The sequence below is a fragment of the Rattus rattus genome, chromosome 11 (genome assembly GCF_011064425.1).
Source record: "Rattus rattus isolate New Zealand chromosome 11, Rrattus_CSIRO_v1, whole genome shotgun sequence".
Classification (NCBI taxonomy): Eukaryota; Metazoa; Chordata; class Mammalia; order Rodentia; family Muridae; genus Rattus; species Rattus rattus.
The window spans coordinates 74,127,665-74,144,016 of record NC_046164.1 but is presented as its reverse complement, the minus strand read 5'-3'; positions in this window follow the sequence as shown (position 1 = coordinate 74,144,016).

Genomic DNA, 16,352 nt, shown 5'->3' with positions numbered 1-16,352 from the left:
CACACACACACACACACACAAAATTAAAAAATAAAATAAAAGACTGGATGCTCTCTGGCCCTGGCAGTTCCTCAGAACCTCTGTTGTTTTAACCTCTGAGTATGTAGTAACTTGTTATCCTCAGGAAATTAGCGTCACATGTATAGACACACCTGTGTGAGGATGTGTGCCCACACTCATGGATGTGTGCACTGTGTGTGCATGTTTGTGGGGGCTAGAGTTCAATGTCAGAGTCCTCCTCAGTAGCACTCCACATTATTATCATTATTTTGAAAGTACTGAGGCTCGAACCTAAGGCCTCATACATGTGAGGCACCTGCCGCTGAGCTAAGGTCTCATGCATGCAAAACATCTGCTGCTGAGCTCCTAAGGCCTCATGCATGTAAGGCACCTGCCACTGAGTTCCAGCACATGCCTGACACATATGAGCAGTGGGGAGTTATATGCATATGACATGGTGATGGCAATCTTACATAGTTTATATGGGACAAGTAAACTAAAGTGAGCTGGTCGTTCCTGCTTCATGGCATGTTCCTGAGTCCAGTCTTTGTACCTTGGCTCTTTACTCGGGAATGACAGTCTCCTTGGTGTGGTTAGTCTCTCTCATTCTTTAGCTCTCAGGCTGTGAAGATCCTCTCTGTACCACTTCCCTGAAGTCTGGCACTTCAGGTGTCCCCCACTTCCCAAACCCCAGGCACCTGACCTAGGCAGGACTCGAAGGTTGCTTTCTGCTGTACCCATCCCAGTTGACTCTGAGCATGTGCTCCATTACAATCACCTGCCTGGTTTCTCTCAGATCTTGCCATTTGCAGCTGGTCACACCAGCTTTCCACAGTCACCACACAGCACCTGTGCCCTGTGCCTGGGCAGCCGTAGAATGAGTAAGGACAGGCCCTGGCGCCAGGGATGAGGCCCAAGGCCACAGAACTGCCATTGAGCCTCCTCGGATTCAAGCCCACCACGTCCCACCCAGCAGCAAGATTTCCAAGCTGTCATTAATTCAGATCCCCACACACATGATTCTTACAGAGAAAGCCACTGGGACGGACAATCTGGCCCTTTGTGGAAGCTGTGGGAGTCTTCCTGACCATAGAAGCCAGCCTCACATCAGTCGCTGTCTCAGAACCATGAGCTCGAGAAATTAAGGATTCTGCAGGCGTGCTCGGAATCTCTGGGCCCAGCAATTAATTCCTTGGAGATTAAAGGATTGTTGTGTTTCTGATACATTATTATGCGGAGTGGGCTTGCTGTGGATTTCAAAACTTGAACCAGAATCCTCATTAACTGGGACCTTTTATCTGTGTGCAATTTCTAGAAGAGATGGGTTAGGAAGTGAGCTGGTGCCTCCCCAGCCACATTCCAGGGGTGTCCTGATGCACACCCAGCCGGCGTTCTCTTCTGAGGATGATGTGGCCTCTGGCCAGCTTCCTCTGGCTTTACAGGTGACAACCAACTCTATCTGGCCTCCAGGCTTCTAAACCCCCTTCTTCACGACAGCTCCATCTCCAATAGTGACCGTCACTATGGAGAACAATGAGCCCCAACGATGGCCTTTGGAGCCACTGCATCTGAGGAGCTGGAAGACCAGAGGGAACAGGATTGGGTTTTGTGAAGCCACCCAGGGGCTGGACCTCAGTGTGGCTGCGTTCTGTTGCCCACGGTGAACAGGCTCAGGCCTCTCCAGCATCAGCCCCCCTCCTGGGGTCTATCGGGAAATGTAGGGGCTCCCTTAGAGCTTCCTTCCATCCTGGCTGCATTGACAAGATCTTCAAGGGGGAGGGTCATCTCCAGAGCCCGCATCAAATGCTGGCTGGACTACCTTGAGGTGAGCTTGGAAGCTTCTAGCATTTTAGCAGTTCCTGCGCTTTGTCACCTGCTTTTAAATGCCCAGCACTGATGCACACAGCGGCTGCCTTACCCAAGCAGGGCCAGGCCTGCGCCCACCAGCCCAGGTGGCTCCCAGGCCAGGCGCCAGGTGGCTGCTCTTCCTACTCCTTCTATACAGTGCTTTTCCTGGAATTCAGCCAGAACAGGAAACAGAATGGGACCTGGGTCAGGGCTCCAGGTATTGCTAAGAAAAGTATCCCCTGAGGGAGCATACCCCAGAGAATGCTGTCCCCAGTCTTCCTTCCTCCAGGCTCCTACGGTCTACTTTCCCTAAACCCTCCATCCACGAGTATCATAGCTCTCACAGCCCAAGCTGCTAATGCTGCTCCTCACCCTTCCCTGCTCCCATCTGGCTCTTAAGAAAAAAGGAACAAGCAAGAAGTGATCTGTGTGGAGAAACTGAGCCCTCACTGCTTCCTGGCAGGAAAGTAAGAGAATAGCCTGGGGACGCAGCACACCCTCACCTTGTGACCAAACTCCGTGACTGGGTATGTACCCCCAAACACTGAACACAGGACCTCATCAAGTCAGGCACGCTGATTGCCAAGGCTCTGGATCATAAGGTTTATACACCATGTTCATGGTGCATACCTCATAATAGCCAAAACGAGGGCTGTCTTAGTTAGGGTTTTACTGCTGTGAACAGACACCATGACCAAGGCAAAAGTCTTATAAGGACAGCATTTAATTGGGGCTGGCTTACAGGTTCAGAGGTTCAGTCCATTACCATCAAGGTGGGAGCATGGCAGCATCCAGGCAGGCATGGTGCAGGCAGAGCCGAGAGTTCCACATCTTCATCTGAAGGCTGCTAGTGGAAGACATTTCTAGGCAGCTAGGACTAGGGTCTTAAGCCCACACCCACAGTGACACACCTACTCCAACAAGGCCACACTTCCTAATAGGGCCACTCCTGGGCCAAGCAAGGGTCCATCTCAGTGTCCACCCACGGAAGGATGGATAGCTGAGATGTATCTCATAGCCGTACTGTGGACCATCCTTTAGCCATAAAAAGAAATTCTCCCTCAAGCTACAGCATGTGTGAACCATGGGGGTGTTCTGCTAAGCAAACCAAGCCAGACATAAAATAAGTACTGTACAAGTTTGCGTCCTGGATCCACAGGTGAATTCTCTCACCCTCATTTTGCAAAGGACCAAGACAAGGAGGCAAGAAGCCTACTGTGACCCAGCCAGTGGCAGGGCCAGGATTCAACCGGAGGCCGTTGACTTGGAGGCTGGCTGGCTCACGGTGCTCTTCCTGAAATCCTATTCAGAGCCGCTGCCAGGGGACAGCAAACAGGCTCCAGATGGCTGTTCCCCACTCACCAGGCTGGGCTCCACTTGGAACCCCCAGCCAGCTTCTAAATGTATCCCAGCCTCTGAGCTGGGAATGTCTGGGGCTCCCCTGCTGGGGCGGTAGGGACAAAGGAGGCCCTGGCCACACAGTCTGGGACAGTCTTAGGGGCCTGGAAGGGGTTGGTCCCAGCCCTGGCTTCAGCTCTTCTGAGGCCCGGGGATGCTCTGTAGGTCCCGGAGGCCTGGGCCCTAACACATGACGCTTACTGTAACTCCTCCCACGACACAGATGGGAGCTTCAGAATAGCACTTTTAAGTATTTTTAAAATTGGTTTTGATTGATTTATTTTTATTTTATGTGTATGGCTGTTCTCTCTCTCTCTCTCTCTCTCTCTCTCTCTCTCTCTCTCTCTCTCTCTCTCTCTCTGTGTGTGTGTGTGTGTATGTGTACACGCACAGTGCCCATAGAAGCCATCAGATTCCCCTAGGACTAAAGTTATAGATGACTGTGAACCACCATGTAGATTCTGGGAGTCAAACCCTGGTCCTCTGGGAGAGCAGCCAGGGCTCACAATGGCTAGGCCACCCCTCTAGCCTCCTTACATTTATTTATTCGGTTCATTTATTTGGTTTTTTTTGAGACAGGGGTTCTCTGTGTAGCCCTCACTATGGAGGAACTTGCTCTGTAGACCCAGCTGGCCTCCAACCTCAAACTCAGAGATCCGCCTGCCTCTGCCTCTGGAGTGCTGGGATTAAAGGCATGAGCCAGCCCTGCCTAGTTACGTTTAATTTTTAAATTAACCTGTAGAACAATGGGCCTCATCTGACATTTCCATACCTGTGTATCAATTATCTTGTCGTTGCCTCTTCTCTTGTTCCCTCTCCCCTTCCTCCCCAAACAGCCTCCTTCTTCTCTCCTGTCCTATGTATTTCTAGCCAGATCTGCTGCACAGAGCACAGGTGGTGTCCATCTTTCAGGCTTGGTTCATTTCTTATGTTGATTCCGTCTCGTCCATCTACCTCAAATGCCCTAACTTTGTCCTTTATTAAGAGAACTGTGTCACAAGCTCTTCTCTTGCCCCGCATCCCGGCTGCTCCGAGTAGAGAGGTGAGGAACCTGGATGCCCGCGCCTGCTGCTGCAGATTCCGTCAGGAATGCACCTGGAGTTGTCTCCGGGTCATAGGAGGGCTCCGCCATTAGTGTTCTGAGTACCCTCGTCATTGGTTTGCACACCCACTCCTGTTCCCTCCAGCTCTGGGCAGGGGTCCTCAGCCACACCCAGGCCTGTCCTCAACAGCACTTCCCGCTCCTTCTAATCGTTCTAATCACTCAGTCTCCAGCTTTGGAGGCCGGAAGGCGGAAATCAAGGGCTGGGCAGGCTTGCTTCTTGAGTGGCAGGGAGAGCAACCACCCTCTTCTACTCTCCTGGTTTCTGCTGTCCTGGCCAGCTTCTTCCTGTCTTCTTGATACTGTTCTACCCAGGCCTGTGTCCCATGTTTAGGGAGAAACAAGAATCAAGGCCCCACCCCCACACTGGTTAGCACACACGGGCTCTGAAAAGAGTCACTTGTCCAACCTCACAGCAAATCACTCCTGGTTAGTCCGAATGACCCCAACCCAAGCTGCCTCCACCTCTCAGAACAGTGTCGGGTTTCCTGGAACCCCTGCCACCCAGGAGCTACCCTCCCCGGGGGAGCCCCCTCCACGGCATCAGCTACAAAAAGGAGGAAAAGAGATTCCAGGGCTGCAATTAGTTAAAGATATGGCCTGTGTTTCCAGAGAGAGGGGAGAGAGAGAGAGAGAGAGAGAGAGAGAGAGAGAGAGAGAGAGAGAGAGAGAGAGAGAGTGTCCCTCTGAAAGCTATGAGGGAGAATTCTTCAGAGCTTCTAGAAGCTTCTTCTAGCTCCTAGTGTTCCTGCTCTGTGGTTTTATTTTTATTTTTATTTTTTCTTTTTCTTTTTTCGAAGCTGGGGACCGAACCCAGGGCCTTGCGCTTCCTAGGCAAGCACTTTACCACTGAGCTAAATCCCCAACCCCACTCTGTGGTTTTATTATGTAAAGTCCTGGTCCCCTCTTCCTACACCCGGCCCGCCCATCGAGCCCTGCACATGAACTCCTGATCTTTCTGCCTCAGCCTGCTTTGGGGCTGGTTCACAGATATGCACCGTCATGTCTCGCTGTGTATCTCATGTAAGGACACACTCATTACCCCATCTTCAAACCCTAGTTATATCTGCTAAGACTCTTTACCAGAACAAAGTCACAGTATCTTAGTGACTCCACTCCACCCACCACACCTCCCCCACCCAAGCACCATCATCCACTGGGACGCTGGCTGGGTCATCTTCCGCTGGTTGCCAGACTTTCAACCCTGATAGACAGGAAAACTGACCCACATTCCATGCCACATAGTTTCATAGTGACTCCTAGGACCTCAAGAAACAGCCCAGACCCCCTTCCCAAAGCCCTCCTGGCCTGGTCGAGCCTGGCTCCCCCCACTTCCCACTTTCGCGAGTTGTGGCAGGTATCCACTCGATACTTTTTGTTTGTTTAGTTTGGTTTATCCAGACAGGGTTTCTCTGTGTGGTTCTGGCTGCCTTGGACCTTGTTTTTGCAGACCAAGTTGTCCTGGAACTCAGAGGTCATCCTGCCTCTGCCTCCTGAGTGCTGGCACTAAGGGCATGTGCCACCACCACCAGGCTTGGATTTCTTTTTACGGTTGAATTGTGTGACCAGCACTTGCTTTTTCTACATTGTTGCTATGTTTGGGGGTTTTCCTTTCTTTGTGAGTCTGTATCTCGAGCATGCACTTAAGACAGATAAGTATTTTTAACTTAAAAAAAAGTTGGTTTTTTTTTTTAAAAACCTAAGTCTTTAAATCTGAAAGTCTTTTTTTTTTTAAAGATGTATTTATTTATTATACATAAGTACATTGTGGCTGTCTTCAGACACACCAGAAGAGGGCATCAGATCCCATTACGGATGGTTGTGAGCCACCATGTGGTTGCTGGGATTTGAACTCAGGACCTCTGGAAGAGCAGTCAGTGCTCTTAACCACTGAGCCATCTCTCCAGCCCAAGTTTTCTTTTTTTTAAGTCAATGCAGGGGATCAAACCCTTGGGTTTATGCACGGTGTCACTGAGCTACACCTTCAGTCTAAACTTAAATTCTTAATTACAGTGTAGTCAGATCACAAATTGAAAATAAGATATTGGCACAGCCCTAATGTCCACAGGGACATCGGGGCCCTCCCCTCAGATGTCCCTTCTTCATGTTAACTGACAGGGAGTGCCAGGCAGCCATTAGCACAAAAATTGTGGCAACCCCTGCCCTGCGCAGAGGAGGCCTCAGTCTGATCCCGCGTGTGACTGTGAAGGGCGTCATTCAGCACAGATTAGAAATAGAACCAGCTTTGATTTCAAAGTACAAACAGAAGCCAGAAAAAGGAAGCTTTTCACTGTCTTGGGCGGGGACAAAGGTCCTCAAGCCAAGCCCTGGGGCAGCGTTAAGGCAGGATGGATGGATTGCTGGAGACTCACTTTCTTGTATTTGTAAAAACTGCTCCAGTGACATTAGATTGGCATCGTTTTACTGAGAGAAGGTTCTAAGTAGCCACCGAAGGATGACTGTGGGAAGAAATCGATTTTGTGGAGGTCAGCAGAATCCAGCCAAGAGAGGACTTCCCTCAGAACAGGCTGGTGGGGAGGTGTGGGGTGGGGGAGTTGAGGGGTGGGGGGTGGGGCGGCGCTCAGTCCTGAGGGAGGGAACAAGAAGGACTAGAGAGCGCTGCAATGGGCCTAACATACCCAAGGCCCTGGGTTCAAGCCGCAGCACCCAATGAAGGCTTCTCTCTGACATTGTGCCAGGTGTGGCAGTCACCTGTCTCAGCTTCTGGAAGGCCTGGTCTACATAGTGATGTCTAGGCCAGCCAGGGCTAATGCATGTGTGTGTGTGTGTGTGTGTGTGTGTGTGTGTGTGTGTGTGTGTGTGTGTGTGTGTGTGTGTGTGTGTGTATACATATATATATATAACACACATACATATAGATATATAGATATATCAACCAAATTGAAAAACCCAATGTCTGCACCATTCCTGATCAGAAAGCCCTCATCGAAAGACTTTCTTAAGTCTCCTGCTGCATAAACACCCACTAAAGTGTGTGCTTCAGACCAGAGCAATGCTCTTTAAGTTTTTCCTTTTTATGTGCGTAAGAGTTTTTTGTTTTGTTTTAATGTTTGTTTGACTTACCACATGCGTGCAGTGCTCTCTAAGGCCAGAAGAGGGCATCAGATCCCCAGGAACAGAAGTTGGAAGTGGTTGTGCGCCCCCGTGTGGGTGCTGGGAATCAAACCTTCCTCTGGGAGAGCAAGCACTGTTAGCAGCTAAGTTCCCTTCTCTAGCCTCCAAACTTCTGCAATAAACAGACCTTTCTGGTACTGATTTTCAAGCATTTTAAAAGGAGCCCTGCTCATTCTAGAAAGTTGTATTAAACACTCCCGTCCCACTCCTTCACCCAGAACAGACATTGCTGACCAGTCAGAGAACGCCTTCCAACTTTCTAAAGACTTGTTTCTCACCTGTTCTCAAAGGCATTTTCTAGGAACCGGTAGAGCAGAACCTGAGCATTAGAAACCAATGCTCCACCTAGTGGCGGGGTTTGCTAATTGCAGGCAGAGAGCTCGCTTCCGAGTCTGGTTTGTGAGTACCACTGAGTGATGGTTTGTGTCTCTAGTTCCAGTGCTCTGGGGGTTGAGGCAAGAGGATAGTGAATTTTAGACCAGCCTAGGCTACATGTTTTCCTTGCTTTGGCTAGAAAATGTTGACTGGCCAAGAGATGCATTTTAGGAAACAGCAGTTAGGAATCTCAGAGTCCTGCTTAGTGTTCTCCCAACCCCACACACAAGGGCTTTTTTTTTTTTTTTTTTTTTTTTCAGAGCTGGGGACCGAACCCAGGGCCTTGCGCTTGCTAGGCAAGTGCTCTACCACTGAGCTAAATCCCCCAACCCAAGGGCTACCTTTTATGTTCCAGTTTCTCACTCTATACACTACGTGTAACACACTTTGAGCTCCGTGTGGGTAGTATTTCCTAAGCACCTTGGCCCCTAGAGGAGATCTATGTGCCTTATCTAAATGCTCCTTGTAAACAAGTAAGACCATGGAGGCTCAGAGAGGGAAAGCACATTGATGTTGACACAAGCCACACAGCAAAGAAAACACAGGTAAAACAAAACCCTTCTCTTTAACCAAGAGAATCCCAGGCTGACATCTATGCTGAGTTCCCCCTGAGTCACAAGCCACCTTTCTTGCTAGAGTAGTCCAAGTCAGGTCAGCTGTGCCTAGGAACATTCCACCAGGATTGGCTATAAGCAGCTCAGGTAACTAACCAGCCATTGCTGATGGGGAGAGGTGCAGGGATGGGCACAGTGCAGGGGCTTGGGGCTAAATCCAGGCTGAGACTGGCCTGGCTACCTGCCCAGTCAGTGTCTGAGCCTGGCCCAGCTCCTATCAGCTAGCCCATGGCCCGCTACTCCCTGGCCTCCTTCTCCAGCACCAAATCCCCCCTCCCAGGGCTGTGGTCAAAGGCTCCAGTCGGTACTGTGGAAGGCCGACTGCCTTACTTTGGCTCTCCTGTCCCCACAGTTATATCCTCCTCTGGTCTCAATGCTCAGTCTTCTCTCTCCATGTGTCCTTCATGTTTGTCTCTCTGTCTCTGTCTCTCTCTCCATACCCCATCTGGTCTGTCTCATCCCCTCCTCCTCTGACCTCTACCCTCTCTTTTCCTTTTCCTCCCTCCTTGGCTCCAGGGGAAGGAACCAACTCTATTCCTCCAGTAGAGTTGGGATAGGAGAGAAGACCTGGCCGTGCTCTTGGGCAAACACCCTTTCTTTCATCTACTGTCCCCCTCTCCTCCCTGTTTCCAAATAGCCTCTACTCAGATGAGTCCTGAGTGCTGGGAGCCCTAGGTCAGGCCTGCTGGGGACCTGAGGAAGGCGATGCCCTGCCTGTCCCATCTGTCCCAGGGGCCTCACAGGCTCACCAAAGCCCACAAAAGTGAGATCTCTCTCTCTCTCTCTCTCTCTCTCTCTCTCTCTCTCTCACACACACACACACACACACACACACACACACGCATGCTTGTGATGCTCGTGCCAGCACAGGACTGCATCACAAGGGCAAAAATATAATAGCTAAAACACAAACCAGGTTAGATGCGATGGTGAGCTGAGGGGAGACAGAAGCACGGCTGGGAGCTTCAGGGCCAGCTGACTTGGAATGCATGGCAGGACAGAAACAGAGCGACCTACCTCACAAGATGGAGGGCAAGGACTGACTCTGACCTCCACACGTGCACTGCAGCACACAGGCAACTGTGGACAGGCACTAATAATTTATTTTTATTTTAAAATTTATCAAGGAAGATAGCTCCATATCTAAACACTTTGATCAGCTATATCTATCTGTACCTACATCTGTATCTATACACACACACACACATACACACACACTACACACACACGTACACTATACACTACACATACACTACACACACACACACACACAAACACCACACACCCACACATACACACACACACACGCACACACACACACACACCACACACACACACACCACACACACACACATATACTACATACTACACACACACTGCACACACACACACACACACACACACACACACACACACACTCAGGGAGTCCTGTACTTTCCTTTTTAGTATTGGGTGGAAGCAGGACTTTGCCCCTGCTCTCTCCCAGCTGTGCCCTCTGCCATTGGTGTTTGGGGACCAGGTATCACCATGCACCTGATCTCACACTCACAGTCATGGACCTCCACCTTCCCAAGTCCTGAACATTTGACTCAGGAGCATCTGAGTACCACGTTGTTGAGTAGCTTCCTGTGAGCAGGTCAGTCACTCCACGAAGTTAGGTCGGATGCTCGAGGCTGCTGTCAGCATAAGCCGCCTGCCTTTGACAGCAACATCATTTTATCTGTAGAAAGTGTGCTAAGAGACAGAAACGCAGCGGGGGTGATTTGCACGTAGGGGGCTTGTTCTGCCTTGCTGAGGCAGGAGTGATGTTGGCTGACACCTGTCAGCATGGAATTGTCTAAGCCAGCCCCACCGGGCATGCAGCACCCTGTCCACTGTGTTAGTGCCCTGACGCCCTCACAGGAGACAGAGATTTTGGCCCTTTGATCACAAGACCAATGCCCTATCCAGAGCTATGGCTAATCACGTGCTTGACGTTCTGTAGCCTTGCACTTTACACCCCGGAGGCTCTACAACAGAGCACTAGAGCCGTTGTATAATGTCCAGTCCTTCAACCACACTCCCCTTCCCAACAGATTATCAGGCAGACCTTCCCAGGCCTGCCTCCAGGGTGGGATGTTTCCTGTCTGTACCCCCGCGTCTTCTGCGCTCGGCAGTAATCCCCTCGTGACTGAATTCCCCCTCTGCGCATGCGCAGGTCAACCCTCCTGTACCTGTGGTGGTCGGACGTGCTCTTCAGGAATAGCTACCTCCATCACTTCCCGCTCACCTCTTCTTTTGTTGTGGTGCTAGGGTAGGACCTGGGCCTTCTGCCTGCTCGCAAGGCCCAACCAAAGGCTGGCTGTTTGAGCCAGGGTCTTAAGTAATCCCGTCAGATTTTAAACTCAAAACTACCCTCCTCTTTCTACTTTTCAGGCTCTGGAAGCAAAGACCTATGCCCCCTCGCCCGCTTTACCATTTGTTTGAGACGGAGTCTCGCTAAGTTAGTGCTGAATTTAGGATCTTTCCGCCTCTGCCTCCAACGCAGCTGGCGTTACAGGAGTGTGGCACCAAAAGATACTCCTTGATCTTTTCCATGGTGATAGAGTTTTCCCTGAAAGGGCCCCAGTTGCCAGCCTCTTGGGATGGGCATTTGGGGTGTTCCCAAACCTCTGTTGCTACACCAGTTCCTCGTGTCCTTTGCAAGTCCAGCTGTGAGAAACTTCTCTCTGTGCAATGGCTGGGTCAGGGGTGTACAGGTAACATCTTTAGTATGCACTGATAGGCTCTACAAAGATTACTCATGGTGACCTGTCCCCAGATCCTTGCCATCACATATTTTAAATAAATCAATCAATAAGTCCCTGGCATCAGCTTTGCACGATTCTGTAGGATGTGGTTTCCATTTCTGTTTTGTCGCTGGAGACAGGATCCCGCTGTGCAGCCTGCTTTCTCTGACACTTCTATGGCTCCCCACTTTTGTCCCGTTATTCTTCTCCTCCATAAATTTGAATTCCTCTTCATTCTGAAATCACCATCTGTTCACAACTTTGGTCCATGTGTCTATTGCATCATCAGTCAAATATTATTGATTGATGGGAGCTCTTTACATGTGAAGAAAAGGCTTTTTTTTTTTTATAACAGCATCTCTTCTGTAACCCTGATTGCTCTGGAACCCTCAAAGATCCACCTGCCTCTTCCTATCCCTTTAGAGGGATCCCAAGAACTGGAATGTCAGAGACAAGGTAAGAGGTCACAGAGTCTTAGGGCCTTGTCCACAAGATGCAGGTAGACTACACCAGACCAGAGGACACTGGAGAGAGGGCTCAGAGCCAGTCCTGCATCCTGGAGAGGAGAGGGCTGCAGCACAGGTCTGGGACTAAAGGCCTGTGCCAGCACCGCCCATCCCAAAGGCAGCCTCTGTGGTCTGACTGCAAACTATACAATAAAGCCATTGTTTTTCCTATGCAGCAGAACTCTTAGAACTTTTAGAAAGACTTCTGAGGGGGACCAGAATCTCTGCCTGTTTGTGACCCATCAGGGGAAGTAGACAGACATGCACGTGGCTCTCACAGGCAGTGTCACCTCTGGGGACGGATGGTCAGTGGATGCCTGGCCTTGCAGGGGTGGAACAACTCCAGAGGATGATGTGCTGAGCTAAAGTGGGAGGGTGAGCACTGCAGGTGGGGAGAAGGATGAGGAGCCCCTCTGTCAACTGGAGAGCTCACAGTAGGCTGGGGACTGGGAGACATTTAGGGGCTCCCGTGTGTGGAGGCTGGGAAGAATCCTTCCCAGGGGAGAGCCAGGTTCTCCTCACATGGGTCCTCTGCTTTGGAGGGGTCCCAGGAACTGGAAGGTCAAGGACAAGATGAGAGGTCATGGAGACCAAGGCCTTGTCCACTGGGTGCAGGTTAACTACACCAGACCAGAGGACACTGGAGAGGGGACTCGGACCCAGCCCTGCCAGCTGAAGAGGAGGGGGAGGGTTCCTGCAGCACAGGTCTGGGCACCGCCATTCAGCTGTTCATCTGCCTCCCGAGGTCAAGCCCATGTCCACCTAAGTGGTCCCTTGAGATGACCCAGACCAGCCCCAGGCAGCCAGAGCCACTGCCAGGGCGGCAGACTCTTACCTGAGGAGCTTGGGAGAGGTCACAGGAGGTCAAAGCTACACAGTGCAGACAGAAGAGTGAACACCCCGGCCCTGTCCCCCAGGCTTCCATGTGAGCTGACACCAACAACCAGGGGTCTTCTCTTTAAATCACCCCTCTTTCTGTGTGTCTGTCTCTTTTCCTGTTTCCCGCTTCCTGCTTCTGCATATTTCTGGCTGTTTCATTGCCATCTCTGATCTATGGTTTTCTTCCTTTTTTTTTTTTTTTTTTTTTTTTTTTTTTTTTTTTTTTTTTTTTTGTTCCCCCAGCATGACGGGGTCTCATGTAGCCCAGGCTAACCTTGAACCCCTGGTCTTCCTGCCTCCACCTCCCAAGTGCGAGTGTTACACTTTCCTCCTCCTCCTCCCCTTCTTCTTCCTCCTCCTCCTTCCTCCTCCTCTTAGTCTCCCTGTCACTTTCTGCTAGACACAGGGGGGAACCTCTCCTAAATCCAGCCCTTCATAGTTTAAAAAAAAAAAAATCAGTCACAAGAAACTCCAAGTCCTCTGGTTACCCCCATCTTACAGATGGAGAAACTGAGGCCAGATGGCTCAGAGCCCTGCCCCACTTTGGTGCCCCATCGCACAAGAATTTCTTGTGATATTTTACTTTATCACCCCCAGAAGGCCCAGGCTGCTTCTCTGGAGGAGTTCAGAGAAGGGCAGGGAGCCTCCTCAGTTCTAATTTATGATTTCCCGACAGTTTCCTTCCCCTGCCTGCCAGCCTCGGCTGGGTAAGAGCAGCTAGCTCACGGAGGTCAATAACGGCAGGGCACCCGCAGCCTGTGGGCTTGGAGTTCTCCTACTGGGCCAGCTAAGAGGCCTCGTCTGCCCAGCCCCAGGGCACAGCCAGCCCTCCCTGACCAAAGGTACGACCTGGCACATTCCGCAGGCTGGGTCTAGAAGGCACTGCCTCTATCTGAGTAGCCTTTGATGGCAGCTATGGGGGCCTGAATGAATGCCTGGGACTATGGGCATGGATCGAATCAGACAGGGCTTAGTCCTGCCCTGGTTCTGGGGACAGGCACTTCAGGCATCCGGAGCTAAGAGGCTGTCTCATGGGACACAGCAGGGAGGGGGGCATTCCCGAGCCAAGGCCCAGATGGACTTCCCAGGGGAAAGAGGTCGTGGCCCAGGTTTGTTTGGGACAACAGCATTTCCTGTTTGGACAAGGCTGGGTAGATAGCTGTTCCCCACACCCCATGGTCAGCTCTTAGGGGTTCCTGTGTGCATGTCTCCTGCCGCTGTCCCTCAGTGTGTGGATCCAGCTCCCCGACTGTCTACATGAGCTCTGTTCTCTTTAGCCTCCAGATGGAAGCCCAAGTTTATGCCAAGTTCCCTCACCCCAAAGAACCCTCCTGTGGGACTTGGCTGGAGGAGAGTGTACTATTTGATTGGTAGCACAGGGCCTGCCCACCATGGTCCAGCAGCCCTGAGCCCCACACCCCACACCTGGGGGCACGCTGCTGCCTCCTGGGTGGCAGAGCCCGGCCTGTGGTCAGCCCGGAAGGCTAGGAGACAGAAGAGCTGCTATCAATGCTGGCAGTTAGGGGCTGGTGTGAGCAGGCAAGGAGACCAGGCTCCCGGAGGAAAGCGTCAGTCACAGGGACAAGCCCTAACTAAGACTCTCTCAAGCCAGCGACCACTCTCTTCCAGCTCAGCAGACACAGAAACCTCCAGTAAACCAAAAGCCCGTTCCTGGAGACACATGCTGCCTTTCTGAACCTCTGGAGTGAGAGCCCATTGTCCACCATCATGTCAGCTTCTGGCCCCTAAGACCACCTCAGGGAAACAAAGGCTGTCTCACCTTCTCAGAAGAGGGGAAGGGCCCTGTCTGGGTCGCACGGCTCTCAGCGGGCACAGAACAGCCTGGTTGTGTTATTAATCAATATTCCAGACTATGGGTGTCTAGCCTCAGTAAGTCAGGCCCTTCCCTGAGGGGAAATATTGATAATAGCTTTACTGTGTCTCCTTCAGGGAAAGCGACCATCTAGAGCTGCAGGGAGCTTCTGTGCACTTGGTGATCCCTTAAGGAACCTGGGTGTCGGGGCTGGGGATTTAGCTCAGTGGTAGAGCGCTTGCCTAGGAAGCGCAAGGCCCTGGGTTCGGTCCCCAGCTCTGAAAAAAAGAACCAAAAAAAAAAAAAAAGGAACCTGGGCGTCCTAATTTACAGTTGTCTCAGATGTACTGCTAACAGGGTGCTGGGCCTCCTGGCAGCCTTCCTCCTGACTGATTGCATGCACCACAGCATGCTCTCTGCAGTGCCCTGGGGTCATGGGGTTTGATCTTGGCCACTTGGCTGGGGCTTCAGACCTGGGTCCATCAGTAGGATGATCGTGTAGGGGCAGAATCAAGTTGCTGATCTGCCTAGGGTGAAGACAGGGCTACTTTGGGGGGCATAGGCAAGGTCATAGGTTCAACTCCCATTCTGTACAAAACAAGACAAAACCCTCCAAGGCATAGCCAGGGAGTCAAGGGACTACCAAAAGACAGCGCACACCAAGCACCAACGATCTCGGTGAAGAGAGGCAGGCACTCCCACGGGGCCAAGTTAGGTTCATGGCCATGCCCTTGGAGGGAGTTGGGAGATTTGGAGGGTCATGTACATCCAAGACATCATAAGCCTGTCCAAAGACCTACAAGGACCAAACAAGAAGCTGAAGGTCAGGTGCAGGAAGGACCTGCATAAGCCAGCATGTGAGACAGGGTTTGAACGGCCCCTACTACCTGGCCTCTCGGAGACAGGGATGGGTGTCTGTCTGTCTCTACAAAGGACTCTGGTTATTCCCTGGTCTTGACTCTAGCCAGGACCTGCTCCTACCCACGGGTCCAGGAGAAGCTCCCCATGGGTCCAGGAGAAGCAATCCCCAGGAATCAGACTCATCTTGTTTCCTCCCAGAGATGGACAAGCAACCACATGAGTGTGGCCCCTTGTACATGTGGGCTGGGCAGAGATTCTCTGACCTGCTGCTCACTCCTGGGGTGAGGAGTAGACACTCTTCTGTGACCTCCCTGGATGATGACTCTGCTCTTGGGTAGCACTCACTGCTATCAAAATACTTACTAGAACTGGGCACAGTATCGAACCCAGCCCTCAGGAGGCAGAGGCAGACAGATAGACATCTGTGAGGTGAAATCTAGCTGTGTGTGTGTGTGTGTGTGTGTGTGTGTGTGTGTGTGTGCGCATGCGCTCGCATATGTACATATACATACATACACACACACACACATTGTAATGAGTTCCAGAACAAGCCAGGACTATATAGAGAGAGCTCATCTAAAAAATAAAAAAACAATAAATCATACTACGTATACACACATACATCGTAACATGCACATGTGCACACAAACATGATATGCACCCATACAAGCATCTTACATATACCCAGACATACACGCATACACATGCCTGACACACACATCCGTTGTTCATTCAAATATGGCATACATAAGCAAATACTGCCCGTGCTCACAAACACATCACATACATACAGCTCCAGCACATACGTGTATACAGCGCCATGCATATTATCCATGCACACAAATAGTCTAACATGTCTGCACAGACACACCTGCTATGCCTGGGGGAACATGCTTGAGTTCTACCCAGGCCCTCGGCTCTCAGCTAATTGTTACCTTAGGGAATGGGAAACCGAGGCCCATACCAAAATGCTGTCTACACTGTGCTTAAGAGGCCCCAATGCTGAGATGAGAGGATTGTGGGTCCAGGGTGCTCTGGGCTTAGTATCTCTCT